The sequence below is a fragment of the Heterodontus francisci genome, chromosome 17, assembly GCF_036365525.1.
Source record: "Heterodontus francisci isolate sHetFra1 chromosome 17, sHetFra1.hap1, whole genome shotgun sequence".
NCBI classification, from domain to species: Eukaryota; Metazoa; Chordata; class Chondrichthyes; order Heterodontiformes; family Heterodontidae; genus Heterodontus; species Heterodontus francisci.
Genome location: NC_090387.1, coordinates 97,311,014 through 97,330,677, shown reverse-complemented (window position 1 = coordinate 97,330,677; position 19,664 = coordinate 97,311,014).

Here is a 19,664-nt window from a genome sequence, read left to right as displayed (position 1 = left end):
CACCCTGTTTCCGGGGAAACTAATCGCCCTGTTTCCGGGGTAACTGACTGCCCTGTTTCCGGGGTAACTGACTGCCTGTTTCCACGGTAACTGATCACCCTGTTTCCGGGATAACTGATCACCCTGTTTCCAGGGTAACTGACCGCCCTGTTTCCAGGGTAACTGACTGCCCTGTTTCCAGGGTAACTGATCACCCTGTTTCCGGGATAACTGACTGCCCTGTTTCCAGGGTAACTGATCACCCTGTTTCCAGGCTAACTTACTGCCCTGTTTCCAGGATAACTGATCACCCTGATTCCGGGGTAACTGACTGCCCTGTTCCGGGATAACTGACCGCCCTGTTTCCAGGATAACTGATCATCCTGTTTCCGGGGTAACAGACCACCCTGTTTCCAGGGTAACCGACTGCCCTTTTTCCAGGATAACTGACTGCCCTGTTTCCAGGGTAACTGACAGCCCAGTTTCCAGGGTAACTGTTCACCCTGTTTCCGGGATAACTGACTGCCCTGTTTCCGGGGTAACTGACTAACCTGTTTCCAGGCTGACTGACTGACCTGTTTCCAGGCTAACTGACTGCCCAGTTTCCGGGGTAACTGACTGCCCTGTTTCCTGGATAACTGACTGCTCTGTTTCCGGGATAACTGACTGCCCTGTTTCCAGGGTAAGTGACTGCCCTGTTTCCAGGGGAACTGACTGCCCTGTTTCCGGGGTAACTGATCACCCTGTTTCCGGGGTAACTGACTAAGCTGTTTCCAGGGTGACTGACTGGCCTGTTTCCAGGGTAACTGACTGCCCAGTTTCTGGGGTAACTGACTGCTCTGTTTCCAGGGTAACTGACTGCCCTGCTTCCGGGGTAACTGACGGCCCTTTTTCCAGGGTAACTGATCACTCTGTTTCCGGGATAACTGAATGCCCTGTTTCCAGGGTAACTGACTGCCCAGTTTCCAGGGTAACTGACTGCCCTGTATCCGGGGTTACTGACCGCCCTGTTTTCAGGATAACTGATCACCCTGTTTCCGGGGTAACTGACCACCGTGTTTCCAGGAAAACTGACGACCCTGTTTCCAGGATAACTGACTGCCCTGTTTCCAGGGTAACTGACTGCCCTGTTTCCAGGGGAACTGACTGCTCTGTTTCCAGGGTAACTGACTGCCCTGCTTCCGGGGTAACTGACGGCCCTTTTTCCAGGGTAACTGATCACTCTGTTTCCGGGATAACTGACTGCCCTGTTTCCGGGATAACTGACTGCCCTGTTTCCAGGGTAACTGACTGCCCTGTTTCCGGGGAGACTGATCACCCTGTTTCCGGGATAACTGACTGCCCTGTTTCCAGGGTAACTGATCACCCTGTTTCCGGGGTAACTGACTGCCCTGTATCCAGGCTAACTGACTGCCCTGTTTCCAGGATAACTGATCACCCTGTTTCCGGGGTAACTGACTAATTTGTTTCCACGGTTACTGACTGCCCTGTTTCCAGGATAACTGATCACCCTGTTTCCGGGTTAACTGACCACCGTGTTTCCAGGGAAACTGACGACCCTGTTTCCAGGATAACTGACTGCCCTGTTTCCAGGGTAACTGATCACCCTGTTTCCGGGATAACTGACTGCCCTGTTTCCAGGGTAACTGATCACCCTGTTTCCGGGGAAACTAATCGCCCTGTTTCCAGGGTAACTGACTGCCCTGTTTCCGGGGTAACTGACTGCCCTGTTTCCACGGTAACTGATCACCCTGTTTCCGGGATAACTGATCACCCTGTTTCCAGGGTAACTGACCGCCCTGTTTCCAGGGTAACTGACTGCCCTGTTTCCAGGGTAACTGATCACCCTGTTTCCGGGATAACTGACTGCCCTGTTTCCAGGGTAACTGATCACCCTGTTTCCGGGATAACTGATCACCCTGTTTCCAGGGTAACTGACTGCCCTGTTTCCAGGCTAACTTACTGCCCTGTTTCCAGGATAACTGATCACCCTGATTCCGGGGTAACTGACTGCCCTGTTCCGGGATAACTGACCGCCCTGTTTCCAGGATAACTGATCACCCTGTTTCCGGGGTAACAGACCACCCTGTTTCCAGGGTAACTGACTGCCCTGTTTCCAGGATAACTGACTGCCCTGTTTCCAGGGTACCTGACAGCCCAGTTTCCAGGGTAACTGTTCACCCTGTTTCCGGGATAACTGACTGCCCTGTTTCCGGGATAACTGACTGCCCTGTTTCCAGGGTAACTGACTGCCCTATTACCAGAGGAACTGACTGCCCTGTTTCTGGGGTAACTGCTCACCCTGTTTCCGGGGTAACTGACTAACCTGTTTCCAGGCTGACTGACTGCCCTGTTTCCAGGCTAACTGACTGCCCAGTCTCCGGGGTAACTGACTGCCTGTTTCCAGGGTAACTGAGTGCCCTGTTTCCGGGGTAACTGACTGCCCTGTTTCCAGGGTAACTGACTGCCCATTCTACAGGGTAACCGATCACCCTTTTTACGGGATAACTGACTGCCCTGTTTCCGGGATAACTGACTGCCCTGTTTCAAGGGTAACTGATCATCCTGTTTCCGGGATAACTGACTGCCCTGTTTCCAGGGTAACTGACTGCCCAGTTTCCAGGGTAACTGACTGCCCTGTTTCCGGGGTAACTGACTGCCCTGTTTGCAGGATAACTGACTGCCCTGTTTCCAGGGTAACTGACTGCCCAGTTTCCAGGGTAACTGATCACCCTGTTTCCGGGATAACTGACTGCCCTGTTTCCAGGGTAACTGACTGCCCAGTTTCCAGGGTAACTGACTGCCCTGTTTCCGGGGTAACTGACTGCCCTGTTTCCAGGGTAACTGACTGCCCAGTTTCCAGGGTAACTGACTGCCCTGTTTCCGGGGTAACTGACTGCCCTGTTTCCAGGGTAACTGACTGCCCAGTTTCCAGGGTAACTGATCACCCTGTTTCCGGGATAACTGACTGCCCTGTTTCCGGGATAACTGACTGCCCTGTTTCCAGGATAACTGACCGCCCTGTTTCCAGGATAACTGACCGCCCTATTTCCGGGGTATCTGACCGCCCTGTTTCCAGGATAACTGACTGCCCTGTTTCCAGGGTAACTGACTGCCCAGTTTCCAGGGTATCTGATCACCCTGTTTCCAGGATAACTGACTGCCCTGTTTCCAGGGTAACTGACCGCCCTGTTTCCAGGGTAACTGACTGCCCAGTTTCCAGGGTAACTGTTCACCCTGTTTCCAGGGGAACTGACTGCCCTGTTTCCGGGGTAACTGATCAGCCTGTTTCCGGGGCAATTGATCTCCCTGTTTCCGGGGTAGCTGATCACCCTGTTTCCGGGTAACTGACTGCCCTGTTTCCAGGGTAACTGATCTCCCTGTTTCCGGGATAACTGACTGCCCTGTTTCCGGGATAACTAACTGCCCTGTTTCCAGGGTAACTGACTGCCCTGTTTCCAGGGGAACTGACTGCCATGTTTACGGGGTAACTGATCACCCTGTTTCCGGGGTAACTGACTAAGCTGTTTCCAGGGTGACTGACTGGCCTGTTTCCAGGGTAACTGACTGCCCAGTTTCTGGGGTAACTGACTGCTCTGCTTCCAGGGTAACTGACTGCCCTGCTTCCGGGGTAACTGACGGCCCTTTTTCCAGGGTAACTGATCACTCTGTTTCCGGGATAACTGAATGCCCTGTTTCCAGGGTAACTGACTGCCCAGTTTCCAGGGTAACTGACTGCCCTGTATCCGGGGTTACTGACCGCCCTGTTTTCAGGATAACTGATCACCCTGTTTCCGGGGTAACTGACCACCGTGTTTCCAGGGAAACTGACGACCCTGTTTCCAGGATAACTGATCACCCTGTTTCCGGGGTAACAGACCACCCTGTTTCCAGGGTAACCGACTGCCCTTTTTCCAGGATAACTGACTGCCCTGTTTCCAGGGTAACTGACAGCCCAGTTTCCAGGGTAACTGTTCACCCTGTTTCCGGGATAACTGACTGCCCTGTTTCCGGGGTAACTGACTAACCTGTTTCCAGGCTGAGTGACTGACCTGTTTCCATGCTAACTGACTGCCCAGTTTCCGGGGTAACTGACTGCCCTGTTTCCGGGATAACTGACTGCCCTGTTTCCTGGGTAACTGACTGCCCTGTTTCCAGGGGAACTGACTGCCCTGTTTCCGGGGTAACTGACTAAGCTGTTTCCAGGGTGACTGACTGGCCTGTTTCCAGGGTAACTGACTGCCCAGTTTCTGGGGTAACTGACTGCTCTGTTTCCAGGGTAACTGACTGCCCTGCTTCCGGGGTAACTGACGGCCCTTTTTCCAGGGTAACTGATCACTCTGTTTCCGGGATAACTGAATGCCCTGTTTCCAGGGTAACTGACTGCCCAGTTTCCAGGGTAACTGACTGCCCTGTATCCGGGGTTACTGACCGCCCTGTTTTCAGGATAACTGATCACCCTGTTTCCGGGGTAACTGACCACCGTGTTTCCAGGGAAACTGACGACCCTGTTTCCAGGATAACTGACTGCCCTGTTTCCAGGATAATTGACTGCCCAGTTTCTGGGGGAACTGACTGCTCTGTTTCCAGGGTAACTGACTGCCCTGCTTCCGGGGTAACTGACGGCCTTTTCCAGGGTAACTGATCACTCTGTTTCCGGGATAACTGACTGCCCTGTTTCCGGGATAACTGACTGCCCTGTTTCCAGGGTAACTGACTGCCCTGTTTCCGGGGAGACTGATCACCCTGTTTCCGGGATAACTGACTGCCCTGTTTCCAGGGGAACTGACCACCCTGTTTCCGGGGTAACTGACTGCCCTGTTTCCAGGCTAACTGACTGCCCTGTTTCCAGGATAACTGATCACATTGTTTCCGGGGTAACTGACTAATTTGTTTCCACGGTTACTGACCGCCCTGTTTCCGGGGTAACTGACTGCCCTGTATCCGGGGTAACTGACCGCACTGTTTTCAGGATAACTGATCACCCTGTTTCCGGGTTAACTGACCACCGTGTTTCCAGGGAAACTGACGACCCTGTTTCCAGGATAACTGACTGCCCTGTTTCCAGGGTAACTGATCACCCTGTTTCCGGGATAACTGACCGCCCTGTTTCCAGGGTAACTGACTGCCCTGTTTCCAGGGTAACTGATCACCCTGTTTCCGGGATAACTGACTGCCCTGTTTCCAGGGTAACTGATCACCCTGTTTCCAGGCTAACTTACTGCCCTGTTTCCAGGATAACTGATCACCCTGATTCCGGGGTAACTGACTGCCCTGTTCCGGGATAACTGACCGCCCTGTTTCCAGGATAACTGATCACCCTGTTTCCGGGGTAACAGACCACCCTGTTTCCAGGGTAACCGACTGCCCTTTTTAAAGGATAACTGACTGCCCTGTTTCCAGGGTAACTGACAGCCCAGTTTCCAGGGTAACTGATCACCCTATTTGCGGGATAACTGACTGCCCTGTTTCCAGGGTAACTGATCACCCTGTTTCCGGGGAAACTAATCGCCCTGTTTCCGGGGTAACTGACTGCCCTGTTTCCGGGGTAACTGACTGCCCTGTTTCCACGGTAACTGATCACCCTGTTTCCGGGATAACTGATCACCCTGTTTCCAGGGTAACTGACCGCCCTGTTTCCAGGGTAACTGACTGCCCTGTTTCCAGGGTAACTGATCACCCTGTTTCCGGGATAACTGACTGCCCTGTTTCCAGGGTAACTGATCACCCTGTTTCCAGGCTAACTTACTGCCCTGTTTCCAGGATAACTGATCACCCTGATTCCGGGGTAACTGACTGCCCTGTTCCGGGATAACTGACCGCCCTGTTTCCAGGATAACTGATCACCCTGTTTCCGGGGTAACAGACCACCCTGTTTCCAGGGTAACCGACTGCCCTTTTTCCAGGATAACTGACTGCCCTGTTTCCAGGGTAACTGACAGCCCAGTTTCCAGGGTAACTGTTCACCCTGTTTCCGGGATAACTGACTGCCCTGTTTCCGGGGTAACTGACTAACCTGTTTCCAGGCTGACTGACTGCCCTGTTTCCAGGCTAACTGACTGCCCAGTTTCCGGGGTAACTGACTGCCTGTTTCCAGGGTAACTGACTGCCCTGTTTCCGGGGTAACTGACTGCCCTGTTTCCAGGGTAACTGACTGCCCATTCTACAGGGTAACCGATCACCCTTTTTACGGGATAACTGACTGCCCTGTTTCCGGGATAACTGACTGCCCTGTTTCCAGGGTAACTGACTGCCCAGTTTCCAGGGTAACTGACTGCCCTGTTTCCGGGGTAACTGACTGCCCTGTTTGCAGGATAACTGACTGCCCTGTTTCCAGGGTAACTGACTGCCCAGTTTCCAGGGTAACTGATCACCCTGTTTCCGGGATAACTGACTGCCCTGTTTCCAGGGTAACTGACTGCCCAGTTTCCAGGGTAACTGACTGCCCTGTTTCCGGGGTAACTGACTGCCCTGTTTGCAGGATAACTGACTGCCCTGTTTCCAGGGTAACTGACTGCCCAGTTTCCAGGGTAACTGATCACCCTGTTTCCGGGATAACTGACTGCCCTGTTTCCAGGGTAACTGACTGCCCAGTTTCCAGGGTAACTGATCACCCTGTTTCCGGGATAACTGACTGCCCTGTTTCCGGGAGAACTGACTGCCCTGTTTCCAGGATAACTGACTGCACTGTTTCCAGGGTAACTGATTGCCCTGTTTCCAGGGTAACTGATCTCACTGTTTCCGGGGTAACTGACCGCCCTGTTTCCAGGATAACTGAACGCCCTATTTCCGGGGTATCTGACCGCCCTGTTTCCAGGATAACTGACTGCCCTGTTTCCAGGGTAACTGACTGCCCAGTTTCCAGGGTAACTGATCACCCTGTTTCCAGGATAACTGACTGCCCTGTTTCCAGGGTAACTGACAGCCCTGTTTCCAGCGTAACTGACTGCCCAGTTTCCAGGGTAACTGTTCACCCTGTTTCCGGGATAACTGACTGCCCTGTTTCCGGGATAGCTCACTGCCCTGTTTCCAGTGTAACTGACTGCCCTGTTTCCAGGGGAACTGACTGCCCTGTTTCCGGGGTAACTGATCACCCTGTTTCCGGGGCAATTGATCTCCCTGTTTCCGGGGTAGCAGATCACCCTGTTTCCGGGTAACTGACTGCCCTGTTTCCAGGGTAACTGATCTCCCTGTTTCCTGGATAACTGACTGCCCTGTTTCCGGGATAACTGACTGCCCTGTTTCCAGGGTAACTGACTGCCCTGTTTCCAGGGGAACTGACTGCCCTGTTTCCGGGGAAACTGATCACCCTGTTTCCGGGGTAACTGACTAACCTGTTTCCAGGGTGACTGACTGGCCTGTTTCCAGGGTAACTGACTGCCCAGTTTCTGGGGTAACTGACTGCTCTGTTTCCAGGGTAACTGACTGCCCTGCTTCCGGGGTAACTGACGGCCCTTTTTCCAGGGTAACTGATCACTCTGTTTCCGGGATAACTGAATGCCCTGTTTCCAGGGTAACTGACTGCCCAGTTTCCAGGGTAACTGACTGCCCTGTATCCGGGGTTACTGACCGCCCTGTTTTCAGGATAACTGATCACCCTGTTTCCGGGGTAACTGACCACCGTGTTTCCAGGGAAACTGACGACCCTGTTTCCAGGATAACTGACTGCCCTGTTTCCAGGGTAACTGATCACCCTGTTTCCGGGATAACTGACTGCCCTGTTTCCAGGGTAACTGATCACCCTGTTTCCGGGGAAACTAATCGCCCTGTTTCCAGGGTAACTGACTGCCCTGTTTCCGGGGTAACTGACTGCTCTGTTTCCACGGTAACTGATCACCCTGTTTCCGGGATAACTGATCACCCTGTTTCCAGGGTAACTGACCGCCCTGTTTCCAGGGTAACTGACTGCCCTGTTTCCAGGGTAACTGATCACCCTGTTTCCGGGATAACTGACTGCCCTGTTTCCAGGGTAACTGATCACCCTGTTTCCGGGATAACTGATCACCCTGTTTCCAGGGTAACTGACTGCCCTGTTTCCAGGCTAACTTACTGCCCTGTTTCCAGGATAACTGATCACCCTGATTCCGGGGTAACTGACTGCCCTGTTCCGGGATAACTGACCGCCCTGTTTCCAGGATAACTGATCACCCTGTTTCCGGGGTAACAGACCACCCTGTTTCCAGGGTAACTGACTGCCCTGTTTCCAGGATAACTGACTGCCCTGTTTCCAGGGTAACTGACAGCCCAGTTTCCAGGGTAACTGTTCACCCTGTTTCCGGGATAACTGACTGCCCTGTTTCCGGGATAACTGACTGCCCTGTTTCCAGGGTAACTGACTGCCCTATTACCAGGGGAACTGACTGCCCTGTTTCTGGGGTAACTGCTCACCCTGTTTCCGGGGTAACTGACTAACCTGTTTCCAGGCTGACTGACTGCCCTGTTTCCAGGCTAACTGACTGCCCAGTTTCCGGGGTAACTGACTGCCTGTTTCCAGGGTAACTGAGTGCCCTGTTTCCGGGGTAACTGACTGCCCTGTTTCCAGGGTAACTGACTGCCCATTCTACAGGGTAACCGATCACCCTTTTTACGGGATAACTGACTGCCCTGTTTCCGGGATAACTGACTGTCCTGTTTCAAGGGTAACTGATCGTCCTGTTTCCGGGATAACTGACTGCCCTGTTTCCAGGGTAACTGACTGCCCAGTTTCCAGGGTAACTGACTGCCCTGTTTCCGGGGGAACTGACTGCCCTGTTTGCAGGATAACTGACTGCCCTGTTTCCAGGGTAACTGACTGCCCAGTTTCCAAGGGAACTGATCACCCTGTTTGCGGGATAACTGACTGCCCTGTTTCCAGGGTAACTGATCACCCTGTTTCCGGGGAAACTAATCGCCCTGTTTCCGGGGTAACTGACTGCCCTGTTTCCGGGGTAACTGACTGCCCTGTTTCCAGGGTAACTGACTGCCCTGTTTCCGGGGTAACTGACTGCCCTGTTTCAAGGGTAACTGATCACCCTGTTTCCGGGGTAACAGACCACCCTGTTTCCAGGGTAACTGACTGCCCTTTTTAAAGGATAACTGACTGCCCTGTTTCCAGGGTAACTGACAGCCCAGTTTCCAGGGTAACTGATCACCCTGTTTGCGGGATAACTGACTGCCCTGTTTCCAGGGTAACTGATCACCCTGTTTCCGGGGAAACTAATCGCCCTGTTTCCGGGGTAACTGACTGCCCTGTTTCCGGGGTAACTGACTGCCCTGTTTCCACGGTAACTGATCACCCTGTTTCCGGGATAACTGATCACCCTGTTTCCAGGGTAACTGACCGCCCTGTTTCCAGGGTAACTGACTGCCCTGTTTCCAGGGTAACTGATCACCCTGTTTCCGGGATAACTGACTGCCCTGTTTCCAGGGTAACTGATCACCCTGTTTCCAGGCTAACTTACTGCCCTGTTTCCAGGATAACTGATCACCCTGATTCCGGGGTAACTGACTGCCCTGTTCCGGGATAACTGACCGCCCTGTTTCCAGGATAACTGTTCACCCTGTTTCCGGGGTAACAGACCACCCTGTTTCCAGGGTAACCGACTGCCCTTTTTCCAGGATAACTGACTGCCCTGTTTCCAGGGTAACTGACAGCCCAGTTTCCAGGGTAACTGTTCACCCTGTTTCCGGGATAACTGACTACCCTGTTTCCGGGGTAACTGACTAACCTGTTTCCAGGCTGACTGACTGCCCTGTTTCCAGGCTAACTGACTGCCCAGTTTCCGGGGTAACTGACTGCCTGTTTCCAGGGTAACTGACTGCCCTGTTTCCGGTGTAACTGACTGCCCTGTTTCCAGGGTAACTGACTGCCCATTCTACAGGGTAACCGATCACCCTTTTTACGGGATAACTGACTGCCCTGTTTCCGGGATAACTGACTGCCCTGTTTCAAGGGTAACTGATCGTCCTGTTTCCGGGATAACTGACTGCCCTGTTTCCAGGGTAACTGACTGCCCAGTTTCCAGGGTAACTGACTGCCCTGTTTCCGGGGTAACTGACTGCCCTGTTTGCAGGATAACTGACTGCCCTGTTTCCAGGGTAACTGACTGCCCAGTTTCCAGGGTAACTGATCACCCTGTTTCCGGGATAACTGACTGCCCTGTTTCCAGGGTAACTGACTGCCCAGTTTCCAGGGTAACTGACTGCCCTGTTTCCGGGGTAACTGACTGCCCTGTTTGCAGGATAACTGACTGCCCTGTTTCCAGGGTAACTGACTGCCCAGTTTCCAGGGTAACTGATCACCCTGTTTCCGGGATAACTGACTGCCCTGTTTCCAGGGTAACTGACTGCCCAGTTTCCAGGGTAACTGATCACCCTGTTTCCGGGATAACTGACTGCCCTGTTTCCGGGAGAACTGACTGCCCTGTTTCCAGGATAACTGACTGCACTGTTTCCAGGGTAACTGATTGCCCTGTTTCCAGGGTAACTGATCTCACTGTTTCCGGGGTAACTGACCGCCCTGTTTCCAGGATAACTGAACGCCCTATTTCCGGGGTATCTGACCGCCCTGTTTCCAGGATAACTGACTGCCCTGTTTCCAGGGTAACTGACTGCCCAGTTTCCAGGGTAACTGATCACCCTGTTTCCAGGATAACTGACTGCCCTGTTTCCAGGGTAACTGACAGCCCTGTTTCCAGCGTAACTGACTGCCCAGTTTCCAGGGTAACTGTTCACCCTGTTTCCGGGATAACTGACTGCCCTGTTTCCGGGATAGCTCACTGCCCTGTTTCCAGTGTAACTGACTGCCCTGTTTCCAGGGGAACTGACTGCCCTGTTTCCGGGGTAACTGATCACCCTGTTTCCGGGGCAATTGATCTCCCTGTTTCCGGGGTAGCAGATCACCCTGTTTCCGGGTAACTGACTGCCCTGTTTCCAGGGTAACTGATCTCCCTGTTTCCTGGATAACTGACTGCCCTGTTTCCGGGATAACTGACTGCCCTGTTTCCAGGGTAACTGACTGCCCTGTTTCCAGGGGAACTGACTGCCCTGTTTCCGGGGAAACTGATCACCCTGTTTCCGGGGTAACTGACTAACCTGTTTCCAGGGTGACTGACTGGCCTGTTTCCAGGGTAACTGACTGCCCAGTTTCTGGGGTAACTGACTGCTCTGTTTCCAGGGTAACTGACTGCCCTGCTTCCGGGGTAACTGACGGCCCTTTTTCCAGGGTAACTGATCACTCTGTTTCCGGGATAACTGAATGCCCTGTTTCCAGGGTAACTGACTGCCCAGTTTCCAGGGTAACTGACTGCCCTGTATCCGGGGTTACTGACCGCCCTGTTTTCAGGATAACTGATCACCCTGTTTCCGGGGTAACTGACCACCGTGTTTCCAGGGAAACTGACGACCCTGTTTCCAGGATAACTGACTGCCCTGTTTCCAGGGTAACTGATCACCCTGTTTCCGGGATAACTGACTGCCCTGTTTCCAGGGTAACTGATCACCCTGTTTCCGGGGAAACTAATCGCCCTGTTTCCAGGGTAACTGACTGCCCTGTTTCCGGGGTAACTGACTGCTCTGTTTCCACGGTAACTGATCACCCTGTTTCCGGGATAACTGATCACCCTGTTTCCAGGGTAACTGACCGCCCTGTTTCCAGGGTAACTGACTGCCCTGTTTCCAGGGTAACTGATCACCCTGTTTCCGGGATAACTGACTGCCCTGTTTCCAGGGTAACTGATCACCCTGTTTCCGGGATAACTGATCACCCTGTTTCCAGGGTAACTGACTGCCCTGTTTCCAGGCTAACTTACTGCCCTGTTTCCAGGATAACTGATCACCCTGATTCCGGGGTAACTGACTGCCCTGTTCCGGGATAACTGACCGCCCTGTTTCCAGGATAACTGATCACCCTGTTTCCGGGGTAACAGACCACCCTGTTTCCAGGGTAACTGACTGCCCTGTTTCCAGGATAACTGACTGCCCTGTTTCCAGGGTAACTGACAGCCCAGTTTCCAGGGTAACTGTTCACCCTGTTTCCGGGATAACTGACTGCCCTGTTTCCGGGATAACTGACTGCCCTGTTTCCAGGGTAACTGACTGCCCTATTACCAGGGGAACTGACTGCCCTGTTTCTGGGGTAACTGCTCACCCTGTTTCCGGGGTAACTGACTAACCTGTTTCCAGGCTGACTGACTGCCCTGTTTCCAGGCTAACTGACTGCCCAGTTTCCGGGGTAACTGACTGCCTGTTTCCAGGGTAACTGAGTGCCCTGTTTCCGGGGTAACTGACTGCCCTGTTTCCAGGGTAACTGACTGCCCATTCTACAGGGTAACCGATCACCCTTTTTACGGGATAACTGACTGCCCTGTTTCCGGGATAACTGACTGTCCTGTTTCAAGGGTAACTGATCGTCCTGTTTCCGGGATAACTGACTGCCCTGTTTCCAGGGTAACTGACTGCCCAGTTTCCAGGGTAACTGACTGCCCTGTTTCCGGGGTAACTGACTGCCCTGTTTGCAGGATAACTGACTGCCCTGTTTCCAGGGTAACTGACTGCCCAGTTTCCAAGGGAACTGATCACCCTGTTTCCGGGATAACTGACTGCCCTGTTTCCAGGGTAACTGACTGCCCAGTTTCCAGGGTAACTGACTGCCCTGTTTCCGGGGTAACTGACTGCCCTGTTTGCAGGATAACTGACTGCCCTGTTTCCAGGGTAACTGACTGCCCAGTTTCCAGGGTAACTGATCACCCTGTTTCCGGAATAACTGACTGCCCTGTTTCCAGGGTAACTGACTGCCCAGTTTCCAGGGTAACTGATCACCCTGTTTCCGGGATAACTGACTGCCCTGTTTCCGGGAGAACTGACTGCCCTGTTTCCAGGATAACTGACTGCACTGTTTCCAGGGTAACTGATTGCCCTGTTTCCAGGGTAACTGATCTCCCTGTTTCCGGGGTAACTGACCGCCCTGTTTCCAGGATAACTGAACGCCCTATTTCCGGGGTATCTGACCGCCCTGTTTCCAGGATAACTGACTGCCCTGTTTCCAGGGTAACTGACTGCCCAGTTTCCAGGGTAACTGATCACCCTGTTTCCAGGATAACTGACTGCCCTGTTTCCAGGGTAACTGACCGCCCTGTTTCCAGCGTAACTGACTGCCCAGTTTCCAGGGTAACTGTTCACCCTGTTTCCGGGATAACTGACTGCCCTGTTTCCGGGATAGCTCACTGCCCTGTTTCCAGTGTAACTGACTGCCCTGTTTCCAGGGGAACTGACTGCCCTGTTTCCGGGGTAACTGATCACCCTGTTTCCGGGGCAATTGATCTCCCTGTTTCCGGGGTAGCAGATCATCCTGTTTCCGGGTAACTGACTGCCCTGTTTCCAGGGTAACTGATCTCCCTGTTTCCTGGATAACTGACTGCCCTGTTTCCGGGATAACTGACTGCCCTGTTTCCAGGGTAACTGACTGCCCTGTTTCCAGGGGAACTGACTGCCCTGTTTCCGGGGTAACTGATCACCCTGTTTCCGGGGTAACTGACTAACCTGTTTCCAGGGTGACTGACTGGCCTGTTTCCAGGGTAACTGACTGCCCAGTTTCTGGGGTAACTGACTGCTCTGTTTCCAGGGTAACTGACTGCCCTGCTTCCGGGGTAACTGACGGCCCTTTTTCCAGGGTAACTGATCACTCTGTTTCCGGGATAAATGAATGCCCTGTTTCCAGGGTAACTGACTGCCCAGTTTCCAGAGTAACTGACTGCCCTGTATCCGGGGTTACTGACCGCCCTGTTTTCAGGATAACTGATCACCCTGTTTCCGGGGTAACTGACCACCGTGTTTCCAGGGAAACTGACGACCCTGTTTCCAGGATAACTGACTGCCCTGTTTCCAGGGTAACTGATCACCCTGTTTCCGGGATAACTGACTGCCCTGTTTCCAGGATAACTGAACGCCCTATTTCCGGGGTATCTGACCGCCCTGTTTCCAGGATAACTGACTGCCCTGTTTCCAGGGTAACTGACTGCCCAGTTTCCAGGGTAACTGATCACCCTGTTTCCAGGATAACTGACTGCCCTGTTTCCAGGGTAACTGACCGCTCTGTTTCCAGCGTAACTGACTGCCCAGTTTCCAGGGTAACTGTTCACCCTGTTTCCGGGATAAGTGACTGCCCTGTTTCCGGGATAGCTCACTGCCCTGTTTCCAGTGTAACTGACTGCCCTGTTTCCAGGGGAACTGACTGCCCTGTTTCCGGGGTAACTGATCACCCTGTTTCCGGGGCAATTGATCTCCCTGTTCCCGGGGTAGCAGATCACCCTGTTTCCGGGTAACTGACTGCCCTGTTTCCAGGGTAACTGATCTCCCTGTTTCCTGGATAACTGACTGCCCTGTTTCCGGGATAACTGACTGCCCTGTTTCCAGGGTAACTGACTGCCCTGTTTCCAGGGGAACTGACTGCCCTGTTTCCGGGGTAACTGATCACCCTGTTTCCGGGGTAACTGACTAACCTGTTTCCAGGGTGACTGACTGGCCTGTTTCCAGGGTAACTGACTGCCCAGTTTCTGGGGTAACTGACTGCTCTGTTTCCAGGGTAACTGACTGCCCTGCTTCCGGGGTAACTGACGGCCCTTTTTCCAGGGTAACTGATCACTCTGTTTCCGGGATAAATGAATGCCCTGTTTCCAGGGTAACTGACTGCCCAGTTTCCAGGGTAACTGACTGCCCTGAATCCGGGGTTACTGACCGCCCTGTTTTCAGGATAACTGATCACCCTGTTTCCGGGGTAACTGACCACCGTGTTTCCAGGGAAACTGACGACCCTGTTTCCAGGATAACTGACTGCCCTGTTTCCAGGGTAACTGATCACCCTGTTTCCGGGATAACTGACTGCCCTGTTTCCAGGGTAACTGATCACCCTGTTTCCGGGGAAACTAATCGCCCTGTTTCCAGGGTAACTGACTGCCCTGTTTCCGGGGTAACTGACTGCTCTGTTTCCACGGTAACTGATCACCCTGTTTCCGGGATAACTGATCACCCTGTTTCCAGGGTAACTGACCGCCCTGTTTCCAGGGTAACTGACTGCCCTGTTTCCAGGGTAACTGATCACCCTGTTTCCGGGATAACTGACTGCCCTGTTTCCAGGGTAACTGATCACCCTGTTTCCGGGATAACTGATCACCCTGTTTCCAGGGTAACTGACTGCCCTGTTTCCAGGCTAACTTACTGCCCTGTTTCCAGGATAACTGATCACCCTGATTCCGGGGTAACTGACTGCCCTGTTCCGGGATAACTGACCGCCCTGTTTCCAGGATAACTGATCACCCTGTTTCCGGGGTAACAGACCACCCTGTTTCCAGGGTAACTGACTGCCCTGTTTCCAGGATAACTGACTGCCCTGTTTCCAGGGTAACTGACAGCCCAGTTTCCAGGGTAACTGTTCACCCTGTTTCCGGGATAACTGACTGCCCTGTTTCCGGGATAACTGACTGCCCTGTTTCCAGGGTAACTGACTGCCCTATTACCAGGGGAACTGACTGCCCTGTTTCTGGGGTAACTGCTCACCCTGTTTCCGGGGTAACTGACTAACCTGTTTCCAGGCTGACTGACTGCCCTGTTTCCAGGCTAACTGACTGCCCAGTTTCCGGGGTAACTGACTGCCTGTTTCCAGGGTAACTGAGTGCCCTGTTTCCGGGGTAACTGACTGCCCTGTTTCCAGGGTAACTGACTGCCCATTCTACAGGGTAACCGATCACCCTTTTTACGGGATAACTGACTGCCCTGTTTCCGGGATAACTGACTGTCCTGTTTCAAGGGTAACTGATCGTCATGTTTCCGGGATAACTGACTGCCCTGTTTCCAGGGTAACTGACTGCCCAGTTTCCAGGGTAACTGACTGCCCTGTTTCCGGGGTAACTGACTGCCCTGTTTGCAGGATAACTGACTGCCCTGTTTCCAGGGTAACTGACTGCCCAGTTTCCAAGGTAACTGATCACCCTGTTTCCGGGATAACTGACTGCCCTGTTTCCAGGGTAACTGACTGCCCAGTTTCCAGGGTAACTGACTGCCCTGTTTCCGGGGTAACTGACTGCCCTGTTTGCAGGATAACTGACTGCCCTGTTTCCAGGGTAACTGACTGCCCAGTTTCCAGGGTAACTGATCACCCTGTTTCCGGAATAACTGACTGCCCTGTTTCCAGGGTAACTGACTGCCCAGTTTCCAGGGTAACTGATCACCCTGTTTCCGGGATAACTGACTGCCCTGTTTCCGGGAGAACTGACTGCCCTGTTTCCAGGATAACTGACTGCACTGTTTCCAGGGTAACTGATTGCCCTGTTTCCAGGGGAACTGATCTCCCTGTTTCCGGGGTAACTGACCGCCCTGTTTCCAGGATAACTGAACGCCCTATTTCCGGGGTATCTGACCGCCCTGTTTCCAGGATAACTGACTGCCCTGTTTCCAGGGTAACTGACTGCCCAGTTTCCAGGGTAACTGATCACCCTGTTTCCAGGATAACTGACTGCCCTGTTTCCAGGGTAACTGACCGCCCTGTTTCCAGTGTAACTGACTGCCCAGTTTCCAGGGTAACTGTTCACCCTGTTTCCGGGATAACTGACTGCCCTGTTTCCGGGATAGCTCACTGCCCTGTTTCCAGTGTAACTGACTGCCCTGTTTCCAGGGGAACTGACTGCCCTGTTTCCGGGGTAACTGATCACCCTGTTTCCGGGGCAATTGATCTCCCTGTTTCCGGGGTAGCAGATCACCCTGTTTCCGGGTAACTGACTGCCCTGTTTCCAGGGTAACTGATCTCCCTGTTTCCTGGATAACTGACTGCCCTGTTTCCGGGATAACTGACTGCCCTGTTTCCAGGGTAACTGACTGCCCTGTTTCCAGGGGAACTGACTGCCCTGTTTCCGGGGTAACTGATCACCCTGTTTCCGGGGTAACTGACTAACCTGTTTCCAGGGTGACTGACTGGCCTGTTTCCAGGGTAACTGACTGCCCAGTTTCTGGGGTAACTGACTGCTCTGTTTCCAGGGTAACTGACTGCCCTGCTTCCGGGGTAACTGACGGCCCTTTTTTCCAGGGTAACTGATCACTCTGTTTCCGGGATAAATGAATGCCCTGTTTCCAGGGTAACTGACTGCCCAGTTTCCAGGGTAACTGACTGCCCTGTATCCGGGGTTACTGACCGCCCTGTTTTCAGGATAACTGATCACCCTGTTTCCGGGGTAACTGACCACCGTGTTTCCAGGGAAACTGACGACCCTGTTTCCAGGATAACTGACTGCCCTGTTTCCAGGGTAACTGATCACCCTGTTTCCGGGATAACTGACTGCCCTGTTTCCAGGGTAACTGATCACCCTGTTTCCGGGGAAACTAATCGCCCTGTTTCCAGGGTAACTGACTGCCCTGTTTCCGGGGTAACTGACTGCTCTGTTTCCACGGTAACTGATCACCCTGTTTCCGGGATAACTGATCACCCTGTTTCCAGGGTAACTGACCGCCCTGTTTCCAGGGTAACTGACTGCCCTGTTTCCAGGGTAACTGATCACCCTGCTTCCGGGATAACTGACTGCCCTGTTTCCAGGGTAACTGATCACCCTGTTTCCGGGATAACTGATCACCCTGTTTCCAGGGTAACTGACTGCCCTGTTTCCAGGCTAACTTACTGCCCTGTTTCCAGGATAACTGATCACCCTGATTCCGGGGTAACTGACTGCCCTGTTCCGGGATAACTGACCGCCCTGTTTCCAGGATAACTGATCACCCTGTTTCCGGGGTACAGACCACCCTGTTTCCAGGGTAACTGACTGCCCTGTTTCCAGGATAACTGACTGCCCTGTTTCCAGGGTAACTGACAGCCCAGTTTCCAGGGTAACTGTTCACCCTGTTTCCGGGATAACTGACTGCCCTGTTTCCGGGATAACTGACTGCCCTGTTTCCAGGGTAACTGACTGCTCTATTACCAGGGGAACTGACTGCCCTGTTTCTGGGGTAACTGCTCACCCTGTTTCCGGGGTAACTGACTAACCTGTTTCCAGGCTGACTGACTGCCCTGTTTCCAGGCTAACTGACTGCCCAGTTTCCGGGGTAACTGACTGCCTGTTTCCAGGGTAACTCAGTGCCCTGTTTCTGGGGTAACTGACTGCCCTGTTTCCAGGGTAACTGACTGCCCATTCTACAGGGTAACCGATCACCCTTTTTACGGGATAACTGACTGCCCTGTTTCCGGGATAACTGACTGCCCTGTTTCAAGGGTAACTGATCATCCTGTTTCCGGGATAACTGACTGCCCTGTTTCCAGGGTAACTGACTGCCCAGTTTCCAGGGTAACTGACTGCCCTGTTTCCGGGGTAACTGACTGCCCTGTTTGCAGGATAACTGACTGCCCTGTTTCCAGGGTAACTGACTGCCCAGTTTCCAGGGTAACTGATCACCCTGTTTCCGGGATAACTGACTGCCCTGTTTCCAGGGTAACTGACTGCCCAGTTTCCAGGGTAACTGATCTCCCTGTTTCAGGGATAACTGACTGCCCTGTTTCCGGGATAACTAACTGCCCTGTTTCCAGGGTAACTGACTGCCCTGTTTCCAGGGGAACTGACTGCCCTGTTTACGGGGTAACTGATCACCCTGTTTCCGGGGTAACTGACTAACCTGTTTCCAGGGTAACTGACTGCCCAGTCTCTGGGGTAACTGACTGCTCTGCTTCCAGGGTAACTGACTGCCCTGCTTCCGGGGTAACTGACGGCCCTTTTTCCAGGGTAACTGATCACTCTGTTTCCGGGATAACTGAATGCCCTGTTTCCAGGGTAACTGACTGCCCAGTTTCCAGGGTAACAGACTGCCCTGTTTCCGGGGTTACTGACTGCCCTGTTTCCAGGGTAACTGATCTCCCTGTTTCCGGGGTAAATGATCACCCTGTTTCCGGGTAACTGACTGCCCTGTTTCCAGGGTAACTGATCATCCTGTTTCCAGTGTAACCGATCACCCTGTTTCCGGGCTAACTGACTGCCCTGTTTCCAGGGTAACTGATCTGCCTGTTTCCAGTGTAACTGATCACCCTGTTTACGGGGTAACAGACCGCCCTGTTTCCAGGGTAACTGACTGCCCTGTTTGCAGGATAACTGACTGCCCTGTTTCCAGGGTAACTGACTGCCCAGTTTCCAGGGTAACTGATCTCCCTGTTTCCGGGGTAACTGACCGCCCTGTTTCCAGGATAACTGAACGCCCTATTTCCGGGGTATCTGACCGCCCTGTTTCCAGGATAACTGACTGCCCTTTTTCCAGGGTAACTGACTGCCCAGTTTCCAGGGTAACTGATCACCCTGTTTCCAGGATAACTGACTGCCCTGTTTCCAGGGTAACTGACCGCCCTGTTTCCAGCGTAACTGACTGCCCAGTTTCCAGGGTAACTGTTCACCCTGTTTCCGGGATAACTGACTGCCCTGTTTCCGGGATAGCTCACTGCCCTGTTTCCAGTGTAACTGATCATCCTGTTTCCAGGGTAACCGATCACCCTGTTTCCGGGCTAACTGACTGCCCTGTTTCCAGGGTAACTGACTGCCCAGTTTCCAGGGTAACTGATCACCCTGTTTCCGGGATAACTGACTGCCCTGTTTCCAGGGTAACTGACTGCCCAGTTTCCAGGGTAACTGATCACCCTGTTTCCGGGATAACTGACTGCCCTGTTTCCGGGAGAACTGACTGCCCTGTTT